At 39.7% G+C, this 14,171-nt stretch overlaps 1 pseudogene across 1 annotated transcript; it reads right to left on the reverse strand.

Moving 5' to 3' along the window:
* Positions 1-296: 296 nt before the first annotated feature.
* LOC149833630 (COBRA-like protein 7 pseudogene) lies at positions 297-3,955 on the reverse strand (annotated as a pseudogene). Its single transcript, XR_016432419.1, has 2 exons — positions 3,424-3,955; positions 297-2,016 (listed from the first exon to the last, which is right to left on the reverse strand). The product of XR_016432419.1 is annotated as a COBRA-like protein 7 pseudogene (transcript).
* Positions 3,956-14,171: the final 10,216 nt, after the last annotated feature.

Below are 14,171 nucleotides of genomic sequence, written 5' to 3' on the forward strand. Positions count from 1 at the left end.
GGTTGCCTCCAACTATGCAAAGTCTAAATATTCTGTACTTATGTACTTGTGATTTGATGTAAATGATCTATCAGTTGTTGTTGTACCCAGCAAAACCATTTGCATAAATCACCTCTTCCATGAGTTCAAACAATTTCATATAAGCATCTTGCCAATTGTATTAAGCTCAAGAGAGCATTGAAATTTTGGCCGAAGCATGGCTAAACCAAAATTAGGCGTCCATTGATAACTCGTAAGACTAATTCCATAATGACAATAGAGCCCAAAAGGGACAATCAAACAAGATTCAGAAAAAGAAAAAAAAATCACATACACGTATCCCATTATCATGTGGCTCTTATTTTACTGATGTACAAAAGGAATAAAGACGAGAAATGATGATCCTGTAAATTTCTGTCCTGTTCATAATACACATAGGCCAACAACTTTGCGTTGTTTTCAGTCTATTATCTACCAAATGATGGAGAACATTCAGAAGCACAGGCCTATTGCCAAAAGCTTTGACAACACAAAAACCCATAAAACAAAATTCTACAAAGATTGTAGATGTGGATTCATGCATGAAAGAATTAAAGAATCAGCAGTAGAAACCATGACACAGAATTCATCACCGAAGCTGATCCACCAATATGAAAGCCACAACAGCAATCAATATGGACGAGAACATGCACTTTGAGGAAGCAATATGTGCATCATTTCCTCTAGGAAATGTGGTGGGCAGAGAGCATTCCTCCCCGTTGAAGAAGACCTTACTAGGAAATCCATCACCAGCAGCTACATCTATACCTGGTGTTAGCTTCTTCGTGAAAGAAATCACAGTTTGAAGCTTTCCTGGGACAGGTGGGTTGCTTCTTGTGTCCTTTGCCATAAGATAAGTAAGGCCAGGCAATCCTTGCATGAAGATGGTATTGTTGAGTTCAGGTGAGGTGGTTCCGTTAAATGAATACATGGCTTCATAACCAGGAAAAGCCTTGGCCATCTCAACTGCAGTGAACCAATCTGGAAAATTGGTACCTTCCCAATTGAAGAGAGTGATTCTTGCTGTCCAGCCATTACTATAGTCTGTGTATATATGCCAATTGATGCTAACTCCACAATTATCACCACATGGCATTGGGTTAGGTACACTGAAGTGCTTGATATCAGCCCATGCCCGTGCTTTTGCGGTTCTGTTGTCAAAGGGAACAAGAAGGGCCTCAGATGGAAGAAGCAAGGCAGGAGCATTTGGATTGCAAGTGGAATTATCAGGACAACCACAGGCACAAGTCTTGCATGGAACAACAGAATCATCATAGTATGCAGAGAAAGAAACACAGCATCGGGGAGATGTGTTAGCTTTGGTAATGTTGCAAACCACCTGCCAACTTGCTATGGCAGCTGTAGATGACTGAAGACCACTAGGATCAGGGAATAGAGTTGGACTGACTCTAATGGGAAGTCCACATTGGTAGTCAGGGTTGAGGTTGCCACTGATCTTCCAACTCTGAGGAGGATATAAGACGGTCCTATTATTATCAGGTGGTATCTTGAACACCTGGACTTGAAAGACAGATTTGGATTTGGATGGATCCATAACATGCGGTAAAATCGTCCCGTTCCGACAACAATATGGAATGAGTCCAACAGTGCTGTCATTGTATCTGGTTGGAGGAAGATCGACAATGATGGGCACCCTTTGACAGTTCATAACTTTAGAAAAATCAATGTTTTGGTAATAGGCACCTTGTGGGCCATTGATGCAGTCAGATGCATCTGTTAGCAAAGTATAAGCTCCTCTCATGCTGTTCATAAATTCACCTCTCATCCAATGCCATGACAATTTCCAATCATCCAAACGACCCAATGGGTTGTTATTTGACATTGTAACCTGTGCCAAATAGCTGCTATCATAGGCCTGAATCACATCATAATCAATCGTGAGATCACCATTCTGGCGAGGCAAGAACTCAACAACATCAGTTAGGTTGAACTTCGTATTTCCATCATACAGACAACACACATACATTGTCCGATTGCCTGAAAAAGAAAAAATCAAAGAAATCCAAGATCACCATCCATCCCTTTAGAAAGGAAATAATCTATGCATTGCCATGCTTTAGAAAATCAAAATAAATGCTAGTATCCTTCGTTCTGTAAGCCTTTTATGCTAAATCTAACGAAAAAAACTCTGTTAGATTCAGATTGAAATCATTCTAGTATACAGAATCTTCAATTAGAAAAAGAGATCGTAGAGGTCAATGATCAAAATTTTGGATTAGTTGAGCAATTCAACTTTTTCTTTTCACTGCAAAAATCTTTCCTAGCTTTGATCTCTCCATCAATAATGACATCACTTTTTGCATAAAGCCAACGGAAACCACAATTTTTTTTTGTTAATCCAAGGGAAAACCCCCATCACCGACCGCACATTGGCTGGCCTCCAGTTAATAAAACCCTTGATGTCCCCATGCCCACCGGGAAGTACACCCAGCTTCCACGTTGCAGCTAGGGACGCGACCCATGGGTTTAGAACTTGTGACCTCTCATCAACTTGGTGGCATTCACAAGTCGCCCCTACCAGATGAGCGGAGCCCTTGTGGACTACAGAAACCACAATTTTTATAGCAACCTACCAACAAAATCAACACACACACACACATCAAAACACAACTAAACAGGAAAAGAAGAAAGGCAAAACACAACTAAACCACCATTCAAGTCCATCTTACCTATAATTTCTTTTCACTCTATTCTGTTTCCATCATCAACAATACGCCGAGTATACATTAAGTGCACACCTGAACTCTTCCAAACCTATCTATTACCGATCGTCATAAAACATCCACGGTAGGCACACAGCTACAGCATAAAAGCTAAAGAACAAGAATTCCTAATTTCCATAATTTCCCTCTGATCGATAATAAAGACCATAAAAAGACCAAGGAAGTACTCATTTTTTGCACTCAAACCTCTGATTTCTTCTTCTAAATCAATTCTCTTCAAGAACATAAGGAAGAGGTTCATGCTAGGCATATAGTTCAGCCGAATACTCCAACGAAAAGAAACACCACAGTAACACAAACCAACACTCAAAAGAACAAAAAATAAATCACAACTTTCACCATCTTCCCTCAATTCACAAAATCTAAAGAAAACCGAACAAAATCCCCTTTTTTTTCGAAGCAAACAAACCCATCTAGGAAAGAAAAAACTGAACTTCACAGACAAAAAAAATTTTCTTTTTTTTAGGGAACTTGTTAGCCAAAAAATCAGCAAAACCCATCTGAGAAAACCTCATAAAGCTCCCCAAAAGAACACAAAAAAGAGTCCGAAAATCAGAAAATGTTCGAAAAACAAGAGAATTACAACACAAACAGAAGAAGAAGAAGAAGAAGAAGAAGAAGAAGAAGAAGAAGAAGAAGAAGAAGAAGAACAGAGCAGCACCTTGAAAGGTAGGCAGAGGGCAGGAGTACCCATCGTTGGCGAGGCTGATGTTGGAGGGCATTGGCACATCCGGCGGCGCGACGCCGAACTCCGCCCCCTTGAACACGATCGTCGCCATGATAAGGTTGTAGTCGCCCGCAGTCTCGATGGCGGTCTCGAGGTCCGTGACGGGGAAGCCGGAGAGAAACGTGCCGTTGCCGACGTCTGCGGGGAGGTCGGTCCCGTCGGAGAGCACGGCGCCGGAGGCCGAGACGAGGACCTCGCGGTGCCGGAACCCGACGAAGGCTCGCCACGACTTGAGGGTGCGAACGCCCGTGTTGAGCAGCGTCAGGGTGGCCTGGAAGGCGTAGCCCTGATCGGAAGTGTTGCCGACGTAGGGGTAGACGCGCCAGTTCGCCTGGAAGTCGTACTGGAGAAATATTCCGTTGCAGGTGTCCCTCGGCGGCGGTGGAGGGGCCGACGCAATCGGTTGCCCGCCGGAAGACGGCAGCATTCCAGCCACCGCCAGCAAGAAGAGGACGACGATCGCCATCGGATCGCCGGCTCCTCGCCTCTTCTTTCTTCTCTAGAGAGAATGTGTTTTACGGAGAAGGAAGAAGAAGAAGAAGAAGATGATGACGGAGAGTTCAAACGGAGAAGAACGAGAGCGCGGTTCAGGTTCGTTTCGATGAGTCCTGAACGTGTATTTCGTTTTATAGTGTTTCGTTCGTTTTAGTGGCCTCCTCGACATCCTACTCGATCGTGCAAGGCGGTACTGATATTAATTAGTGCTCGTGTTGGAAGTTATTACGGTTCTGCCACTGCTCGGGATTCTATAGATGCGCGGGAGAGAATGGATGTCTGTGGTTTCGGATCCATTCGGTGCCGGCATGAGGACAGGCAAAAACTGGTATTCTTTAAGCACGTTTGGAAGAGAGAAAACTCTCATAGGAAACTAAAATTTTGCTTACTAAAGTTTTTGATATGAGATTTTTTTAAAAAAAAGTTTTTAGCTTGTTTGTGTAGCATGAGAAAAACAGAGTGGAAAAATATGAAAAAATGAGAGAAAGGAGGAGGTTGGTGGTGGTGGTGGTGATTAGGAAGAGTGTAAAGATAAATTTTCTTAAAGAATATTTATTATCAAAAAGTGTACTTTTTAGAAAAACTCACTCAATGAAAAAGTTTTTCATTTGAAAGAGTCAAAAGATCCATACAATTTATTTTTTTACTTCACTTTTCTTATGTTTTTCTTGCTTTATGCCCTTTAAGGGGAGAGTGTTGTGTGTTCTCCCCAAAACACAAATTCACGTGTTTCGGTGTGTACAGAGGAATATCTTGAGACCCACAATAATTCATATGCCAATGTTGCCTACAATGCTTTTATAATAAAATAACATATAAAAAAGGTAGATATGCTTTTGAGACAAAAATGTTTTGCATGTCCAAACAACATAACATGGGTCGGACCCTGCTAAAATTCAAACCCATGTCCAACTAAGTGATGCAGGTATTGAATCGGTTCAACCAGATCGGATAAGAATTACATAAACGAGACCCATTTCATAGGTGTTAAAATAATATTTTTTAAGTTTTTTACATTGAAAAACTGCAGATCTCAATCGAAACTCGGGTCAAACTCAAACAGGGGATTGGTATAAAATTTCTTAGTTATTAAGCTATTTTGACCTGGCCCGGTTATTAACCTAGTGTTGGGTCAATGAATGGAGTTCGACCTGATTATGGTCCGGTTCTAAACCCGCGAGCTTAACTTGGCGGGAGTTGAGGATTAAAATAGTGGTGTTTTCGTTATTTGGGCAAACTTCAAGGGTATTCATAATAAGTTCGTTTGCTGAGAACGTTGGCATACGATCTGAAAGTATTTGAAAAATTACGGAGGACCCTGTCAGTGGGAATCACGATATGCTTTCTCGAATATTCCAGAAGTGTCCTCATTCCATCAACCCTTGGAGAAATTTCAGAAAGAGTGATTTACAAAAAGCTACCTAACTTAAAACTTATTTCAAAACCACCCTCAGTGAAAGGATTATTACACTTGACCATCTAATTTATCTGAATGGATTTTCAATACCGGTGGAGGTAGAAATTATAAAACATCATTATTATAATTTTTTTTTCTGAGTATTGTCATACTATCAGTCAATTTCATCCTTTTAATTAGATGAGGAAGAATTTGCAAATTGATAAAAATCGGGTGGATAGATTTTTCATTTCCAAAGCAAAATACTATTGTCTCCGATCAAAAAAATACCTAATTCTTCCTTTGGGGCTTCTACTCTCACATAAAGTTCTTGTTTTGACAATGTTAGTTTACTAACAAATATAAATCATTTGAAAGCATATAGAAGTATTGGGCGAAGCTCAAGCTTACTAATTTATGAGAAAAGAATTTTAGAAGTTGGAAGTAATAGGGTTTCAACTCAAAACCTGCCGCTTGCAAGCCAAACAATTCAACTATTTATCTTGCAGTACACTATGATATATATATATATATATATATATATATATATATATATATATATATATATATATATATATATATATATATATATATATATATATATATACTTAATAAGCCCGTATCACTCAAGCTGAGCTGAATGAGTATAGTTCATGTTCAGCTTGCTGTGAGCTCATTTTCAAGTTTGAACGGTCAAGCATGAGCTGAACCAAGAGCCGCTCATCTCGTTTCCCAGCCTAATTTTTTGTTAAAGAAATCAGCAATAAAGGTATTTTATTGTTTGACTAAATAAAGGCCAACCGAATGACAAGCATGTGTTTTTTTGAAAAAAAAACTACAAACATTAACCAGTTAAATGTAATTAAGAAAATATTAGGTAGCTTTCTGTAAATAATTATAAATTTGGCAGTTCTTTGTGAATTGCTCTTTAGAAATTTGAAGCCGTTAACAATGGCAACAGACCAGCTGATGTCAATGCCGACATGCTCAATCGCAAACGCGCATGCTTGATTTGTGTTTTAAGAGTAGGTTCCGGGTATGGTTTGTCTTATGGTGAGTCTGATTAGACCCGGGTCCAAACCAAGTACCATCATCTCAAATCAGGTTCAGGTTTGGGTCTACCATCATCTCAAATCAGATTTGGGTCTGGTTCCAACTGAGTCCGAATCAAACTGACCTGTTGACACCCCTAGATGGCACACATGTTGTTGATTTTTCTTCCTCTTAATTTATTTAATGTGATACTAATGCTGAAACCAACACTAAAGACGATAATAATAACATATTTTTATTGTTGTTTTAGTTGTTAAATGAACTTAAACTTTGAGCAAAACAAAAAAAAAAACACACACACACACACACAAATTTTTTCATGGTTAATTAAAAAAACTTAAGGTTTACTTCTGTTAAAGTTGCCACTAAATGCATGCGGCAATTGCCAAAATTTAGGTATGTCTTTAAAACATGGCCAAAACTTTAGGTGCAGTTTTTTCGTAATTATTTTTCAAAAAATTTGTTTTGAAGGTAAATTAAAAGCTTCATCCTGTTAACTCAATTTTAGGATCTTATCTTAAGAATTGTATCTCAAAACAATATATTATAATTTTCTTATTAATAATAAATAGATAATACAGTCTTAGGTTGAAGAGGACTCAGCCAATAAAGCTTGAAAAGAAGATGAATCAGCTCTAAACAGAGGTAGTAACCAGTTCACATCCTGGGATCTTAACCAGGTGAAAGATGTCTAATAAGAAGGTAAGCTTGAAAGACTCGAGGCAATGAAAACTTCGTTGAAAGTGGCCCCCATTTTTCTTATTAAAGTGTACCACCATGCAAGTATAAACCAGCAGCACCAAACAAAGAACGAACATATCAAATTTATATAAGATATTCGGATATCCGGGTTCTCTAAAAAAAAATATAAGATATATTAAACCCATTTGTGCCCCTAATCTATAGAATAGAGAGAAAAGCGCTTCCATTTCTTCTTAATCTGAAATAAAAATGATTGAGAGAGGTTCCTATTCAGGGTACTCTTGGAGATGATTGCCCGGTAGCCATGGAGATGCACATTTCACCAACGAGTGCTTCTATGATGGTAGTGTACCACCCTAACTTATGGTAAGTGTTTGGCATATTCATACCCAATAATTTTATACAAAGTGACAAAATGTATAACTTGTCTCTCTCAACTTATTGCCAGCCTTTTCATGTGCAAATATATCTTATTCAAAAGGAAAGAACTGACATTAATGTGTCAGTTTTAATTCACATCTAAGGGCACAATTGAAAGTAGGAAAAATAATATAAAGTGAAAATTTTGTACAGTTTTCTGGCCTTTTTAAGTGAGAAAAATTCGCTAAGAGAGTTTTTTCCTGATAAGTACACTTTTTGACAGAAAATATTTCTCCAGGAAAAGAAGTGAAGAAATATTTTCTACAAAGAGAAAATGGTGATTTACACTCTCCAACACCAATCTCCCCACCATCCATCTCTCAAAGACTAACGATAGACAAGGAAACCTGATGAAAAGATAACAATAATGAAGAAGATGTGCTTAACATCGATAATAGAGAAAACCTGCTTGAAACTCACTGTACACGTGAGTGCAGAACTTGTTATATATATTCGGTTATCAATGTACAAGAGTTACATATAGATAACGGATTGACTCATATAAACGAATTCATCCAGGAAGCCATTAAGAAAGGCATTGTTGAGGTCCAGTTGATGAATATACCACTTGAAGGAGATCGCAAGAGACAAAACCATGTGAATGGTGGTTGGCTTAACAACGAGACTGTAGGTCTCATAGAAATCAACCCCTTCCTCCTGATAAAAACCTTTGGCCACAAGGCGAGCCTTGTAACGAGCAATAGACCTATTTGCATGTTGTTTGATGCGATACACTCACTTAGAACTGACAACATTAAACTGTGATTATTGAGGAATAAGATGTCAGGTACAATTTTGCAAGAGAGCATTGTATTCATCATCCATGGCAGAGTGCCAATGAGAATGCTTGATGACTTGCCTGTAGGTAGTGGGCTCAGGCTCGAGAAGCTGGGAATTGAAGGCAGTGTAAGAAATGTGGTATAAAGATGCAGAGGGAGACTTAGGTTTAAGCGAGCCCGTCATGGAACGAGTTACCATTTGATGAGTGTGATAAAGATGAAGTGTGATAGGTTGGATTGAGATGAACGGGACGAACTCAGAAGAGAGTACCAATGGGCTAGGAGAGACATAAACGACTAAAGGAGAACTAGGTGAATAAGGCGCAGTGGAACCGGAGGTAGGAGACGTTGGGGAGGAGGAGGGATCAAGCGGGGGTCGGTAGCGAGCGATGAGGTGAGAGCATCAAAGGAGGGTGAGGGGTTGACCAAAAACATCATGGGGGAAACACCCCACTATGCAAGGTCAGGCATAGAGACAGGTGAGAAAAGATCAGGTGGAGCAGAGAGAGACTCGTCAAAGAGCACATGATGAGTAACATAGATGCGAGAGGTTGGAGGATGAAAACAAATATAACCCTTATGACGAGGAAGGTAACCGAGAAAGATACAAGATTTAGTTTTCGGTTGAAACTTGGTGGAGATGTAGGGGGTCACAAGTGGATAGCAAACACATCCAAAAATACAAAGATGTTGATAGACATGGATTGGTTGAGAAGAAGGTTGTAAGGGGTTTTATGGTTAAGTACTAGTGTAGTTAAACAGTTGATAAGATAGGTTGTAGTTCGAAAGGCATCAACCCAGAAGCCATAGGGTAAGAAAGTGCCAGTTAAGAGGCTGAGACCCATTTTCACAACATGCATGTGCTTCCACTTAACCAACCAATTTTGTTCGGGCATGTGAGGGCAGAAAAAGCGATAAAAAATACAATTACTTTGAAGATAAGTCTCGAACTCACCATTGGTGAACTCACCACCATTATTGGATTGAAAAGATTTAATGCAAAACCCAACTTGTCTTTCCACAATAGATTTGAAACCTTTGAAGCAGTCAAACAATTGAAATTTGGTTCTCAAGGGAAGGAGCCATGAAAAATGACTAAAATCATCTACAATTAAATGATATAACCGAAAATTGTCACTAGAGATAACAGGAGCATGCCCCAGACATCGACATGCAAAAGTTCAAGGGGTTGTGAGCTACATGAGAAAGAATGTCTAAATGAAAGTTTTCTGACTTTTCCTACAAGACAGTGCTCACAAACTGTGGTACTCTTATTATTATTAAAAGAAATGACATTATTGGTTTTAAGGAAAGAAACAATCTTCTTATTTGCATGCATGAGATGCTTGTGCCAAAGATCAAATGTAGTTGTAAGTCCTACATAGGCTGCCATCATTGAGGTGCCACTCGCCTTAATTGGGTAGAGTCTCGTGGTAGTTTTCGGTCCTTTAAGAAGAATCTTGCCTATCTATCGATTCTTGACAAAAACTTCAAATGAAGTGAATTCGAAGACACAATCATTATCCTCAGTGAATTTTCTCACAGACAATAAATTCTTGGCAATGTCAGGCACATAAAGGACATTCTTTAAATCAAATAAAGAGCCTTTAGAAGATAAAACTAAATCACCAACATGAGAGATGGGTAACATCTTACCATTCTTGATCATAATAGAGTCATTGCTCTGATAGAATGATTTATTTGCAGATTGTTGGTCATCCATGGTCAGATGATTGGTGGCACCAGTGTCAGGATACCAATGGTCACCAGTCGATGGTTGTAGTGACATAGCAAAAAAGGCTTTGAGAATGTCCCAGTAGTTTTTCACAACATGACCTTGCTTGTCGTAGTATTGACAGATGGTAGGGGACCGTTGATTGTTGGGATTGTTGGAGAGTGGATTAAAATTTTCTAAGGAACCCTGTCTAAACCACGACCTGGTTCCAATGACCCTATTGGGACCACATTCGCGACCTCTTTCTCGAGAGGTCGTTAAAGTAGTTTGAGTCGATTCTTGGTTTTCTACTTGTTTGGGATGAAGCATGGTGACTCTCCTTTCCTAATTAACCAGGAGATCATACAAATCAGCAAATGAGTGACAAATGGTTCTGGTAGTAATTGAGGTAACAAAGTTCTCATATTTGATGGAAAGACCATTGAGAGAGATTTGGACGAGATCGATGTCATCAACAGGCCTATTTGCAGCAGCAAGAGAATCAACCAAAATTTTGATTTTATTTAGATAGGTGTCCATGCCCATGTTGTCTTTCTTAATAAAGATAAGATCCTTCTTTAAGAGCATGATCCTCAGTGGCGATTGAGAACCATGTGACTTCTCTAGCATGACCCAGAATTCTCGTGCAGTTTTGGTTCTCATAATTTGACTAAGCACGGACTCAGAGACTGTGGCTTTGATCCAGTTTAAAGCAAGTTGGTCGGACTTGCGCCAGATATAAAATTTAGGATTTGCTTTTTGTTTCCCACCTTCTAAGAGGACGAACTCAAAAGGTTCAGGAGAGGAGCCATCTATAAATCTGAGAAGATCTTGGCTCATCGTGACTGACTCTAGTTGAGTTCTCCAGAGAAGGTAGTTTTTTCTGTTCAACTTGATTGATACAAGACTTGCAACGACATTCTACCGGGTTGCAGCAATGCTGGAAGCCATTGGAACGCTAAGGGGAGCTTTAGGCTCTGATACCATGAAAGAATAACGATAGACAAGGAAACCTGATGAAAATATAACAATAATGGAGAAGATGTGCTTAACAACGATAATAGAGAAAACCTGCTTAAAACTCACTGTACACATGAGTGCAGGACTTGTTATATATATCTGGTTATCAATGTACAAGAGTTACATATAGATAACAACAAATTACATTTACACACTGTCAAGGATAACTGTATATCGTTTTACACAATAATAGTCTGCTACATTAGAGGAGATGTTGAATGTTATCTTGACTTGATGAATCAATCATGATAGTACACTATAAGAAAAATGCCAATTAGCTACAGAAATAATTCATCATAATTTTGCGACGAGAAAATGAGTCATCCCTAAAATTTGATTTAGTTGTGGGATTAGCGACGAAATTACATCCATCACAAACTATGTCACAACTTAGCGACAGATTAGCGATGGCTTTTTCCCATTGCTACTCCATCGCTAATTAGCGATGGTGTTTGCGATGAAATGTTTCCGTCGTGAATCTGTCTCTAAGTAGCATCGGTGTTGGTGAGGGAATTTTTTTGTCGTGAATCTGTCGCTAATTTTTGATGTAAAATGCTCATCTAAGGCACGAAATTAACTCTTCTCTCTCTCTCTCTCTCTCTCTCTCTCTCACACACACACACACACGTTGCTCACCCCGACCAACTACCACTCTCTGACGACCGCCCCGACCACCTACCGCTCTCTGGCAACCACCCCAGCCACCTCCTCCTCCCTGTGTCTGGCAGACACCCCGACGACCTTGAGAACCCCTCTCTCTGTGTCTCCTCTCATTTTCCCAGCGGCCAGCTACGACTAGAGTCGTCGGTGACTGCATCGACGATCTCCCCATCGTTGTCCCTCTTTGACCTCGCTCTCCAGGAGTCTCCCTTAGTCGACGACCTCTTTTCTCCGGTGACACCTCCCTCAAACCCTCCTAGTTGTCGTCAACATAACCCCGAGCCCCATCCGACTGCCAGCTGTCGTCGTCGTTGCTCCGGCGAGCATCACCACGCCTCTCATTCTGTTCCTCTCCTCAGGTAACCCCTTTCCCCTTTTTTTTCCTTCGTCTTCTTCAACCATCTTCCTCCGACAGGCGGCAGGGTTGCCGCCTATGTTGGGTCGAATGGCCGGTAGGGGCCAAGCCTCTGCTGCCCCCTCTCTTTTCCGTTGGCAGGGGCCAAGGCCCCTGCCTCCGTTTTCTTCGTCCGGCTTGGAAAAGGGCTCCCAAGGGGCCCTTGTGTTTTGGTTGGCAGGGTGGCAGGCCCCTCTGCCTGTCTCTGGTTGGTAGGCCGGCGAGGGCAAAGCCCTTCTTTTTCTCGGCATATAGGCAGGGGTCGAGCCCTGTCGCCCCCCTGTCTCCTTTTGTTTTTCTCGGCAGGGGGCGAGCCCCCTGCCTTCGGTTTTGTCTTTCGACAGGGGGCTTCTGCCTTCGTGTGTCTTCCGGTAGGGGGCGGAGCTCCCTTTGCTCCTTTTGTTTTTTATGGCAAGGGGCAAAGCCCCTGGCTTCTTTGGTTTCCCAGCAGGGGGCGAAGCCCCCCTGCCTTCTTGTTTCTGTTCATAATCTTGCCTTAGAGACTTGAAGTCTACTTCAATGTGGGTGCAATTATTTTTATATTACTCTGGGTTATTTTATATTACCTGCTTGAAAACTGAAATATGGCATCTCTACTTTGATGCATGACTTCGTTTTCATGTATAAATCCACATTTAAATGCATGTTTGGTTCTCTGGTATTATTTCATGTTATTTAATTTCTTAGATGCAACACTTTTCTATTCACACACTCACTTATTTGTAGATATCTAGGACTGCTATGATGGAGTTTGAAGATCATGCTAAGCATGATTTTAATGTATGAAAATAGAAGTATTCTTATTTTTGAAGTTCGGATTCCATGCTAGGCATGGTAGTAGTTAGCGAGATATTGGAGTGTGTTTGTTGCATGTACATATTTGATATTGTTTTGATATGAATGATTTGAATGTATTGCAATGTTTGATGTGTCTATATCCATGCTTCCATGAAGTTATTTTCTATTTGATTATGTCTTTCATGTGAAATTGTATCATGAAACATGCTTAAAATGAATGTATCATTTTATGGAATGTGATTTCATATTTTTAAATATCATCGTGATGTGTATAAATATGATTTGATGGTATTACACATGAAAATATTAAATTATCAATGCATGCATAATAGTTCATGGAATTGTATTTTATGTTAAGCATGTTTGTGGTATAGAGGGGAAGAAAATTTACGCATTAACTAAAATAAAAAATTGCTCACAAACAATCACCAAACAAGAATTAATAAATTAATTAGATATTTTTTCATCATAGCATTATTATGTTTCTCTTTTAACTGGTGATGATAATATCCATAACATTATAGGACAAAATGACTGCAAATCATGAATAGATGTATCATAGGATAGTTGATAATGAGGTGTCGCATGAATATATGGATGATGTTGACAGTTTTATTGAATTCATAATGGCAAGTGCCAGTACAGTTGATCCTACCTGTTGAATCAGATGCCCCTGCACCATGTGTAAGAACAATCAATTTGTAGAACCTCATGGCGTTAGACATCGCCTATACATGAAGGGTTTTGTTAGTGGTTATCAGAATTGAATGCTTTATGGTGAAGAATTTTGGAATAATTTTGATGCACGAGTTTCATATTTCAATTTTTTTTTTAAATTAGCAATTTGTGTTAATATCCGTCGCTAATCCGTCTCTAATTTAAATCAGTTGATGGTTTGCGACAAAATTTAATTTAGCGCTAATGTCCGTCGCCAAATTGGCGACGGACATTAGTGACAGATATGTATCCCTCGTCACAGCTTAGCGACAAATTAAATTCCGTCGCATAACCAAATCAGTCTCTATTTAGCGACTGCTAATTAACGATGGATTGACGATAAATAAATTTTGTCGCAGTTTAGCGACTAAGATTATGCGACGGACGCTATCTGTCGCTAAACATGTTAGTGACAGATTTTATGATGGATTAGCGACATATAATGTCCATCACTAATACGCATTTTTCTTGTAGTGGTAGGCTGCTACATTAGAGGAGAATCAGTTGTTGAATGTTTGACTTGATGAGTTAATT

The sequence above is a fragment of the Nuphar pumila genome, chromosome 6, assembly GCF_984573655.1.
Source record: "Nuphar pumila chromosome 6, dmNupPumi1.hap1.1, whole genome shotgun sequence".
In the NCBI taxonomy this organism is placed as follows: Eukaryota; Viridiplantae; Streptophyta; class Magnoliopsida; order Nymphaeales; family Nymphaeaceae; genus Nuphar; species Nuphar pumila.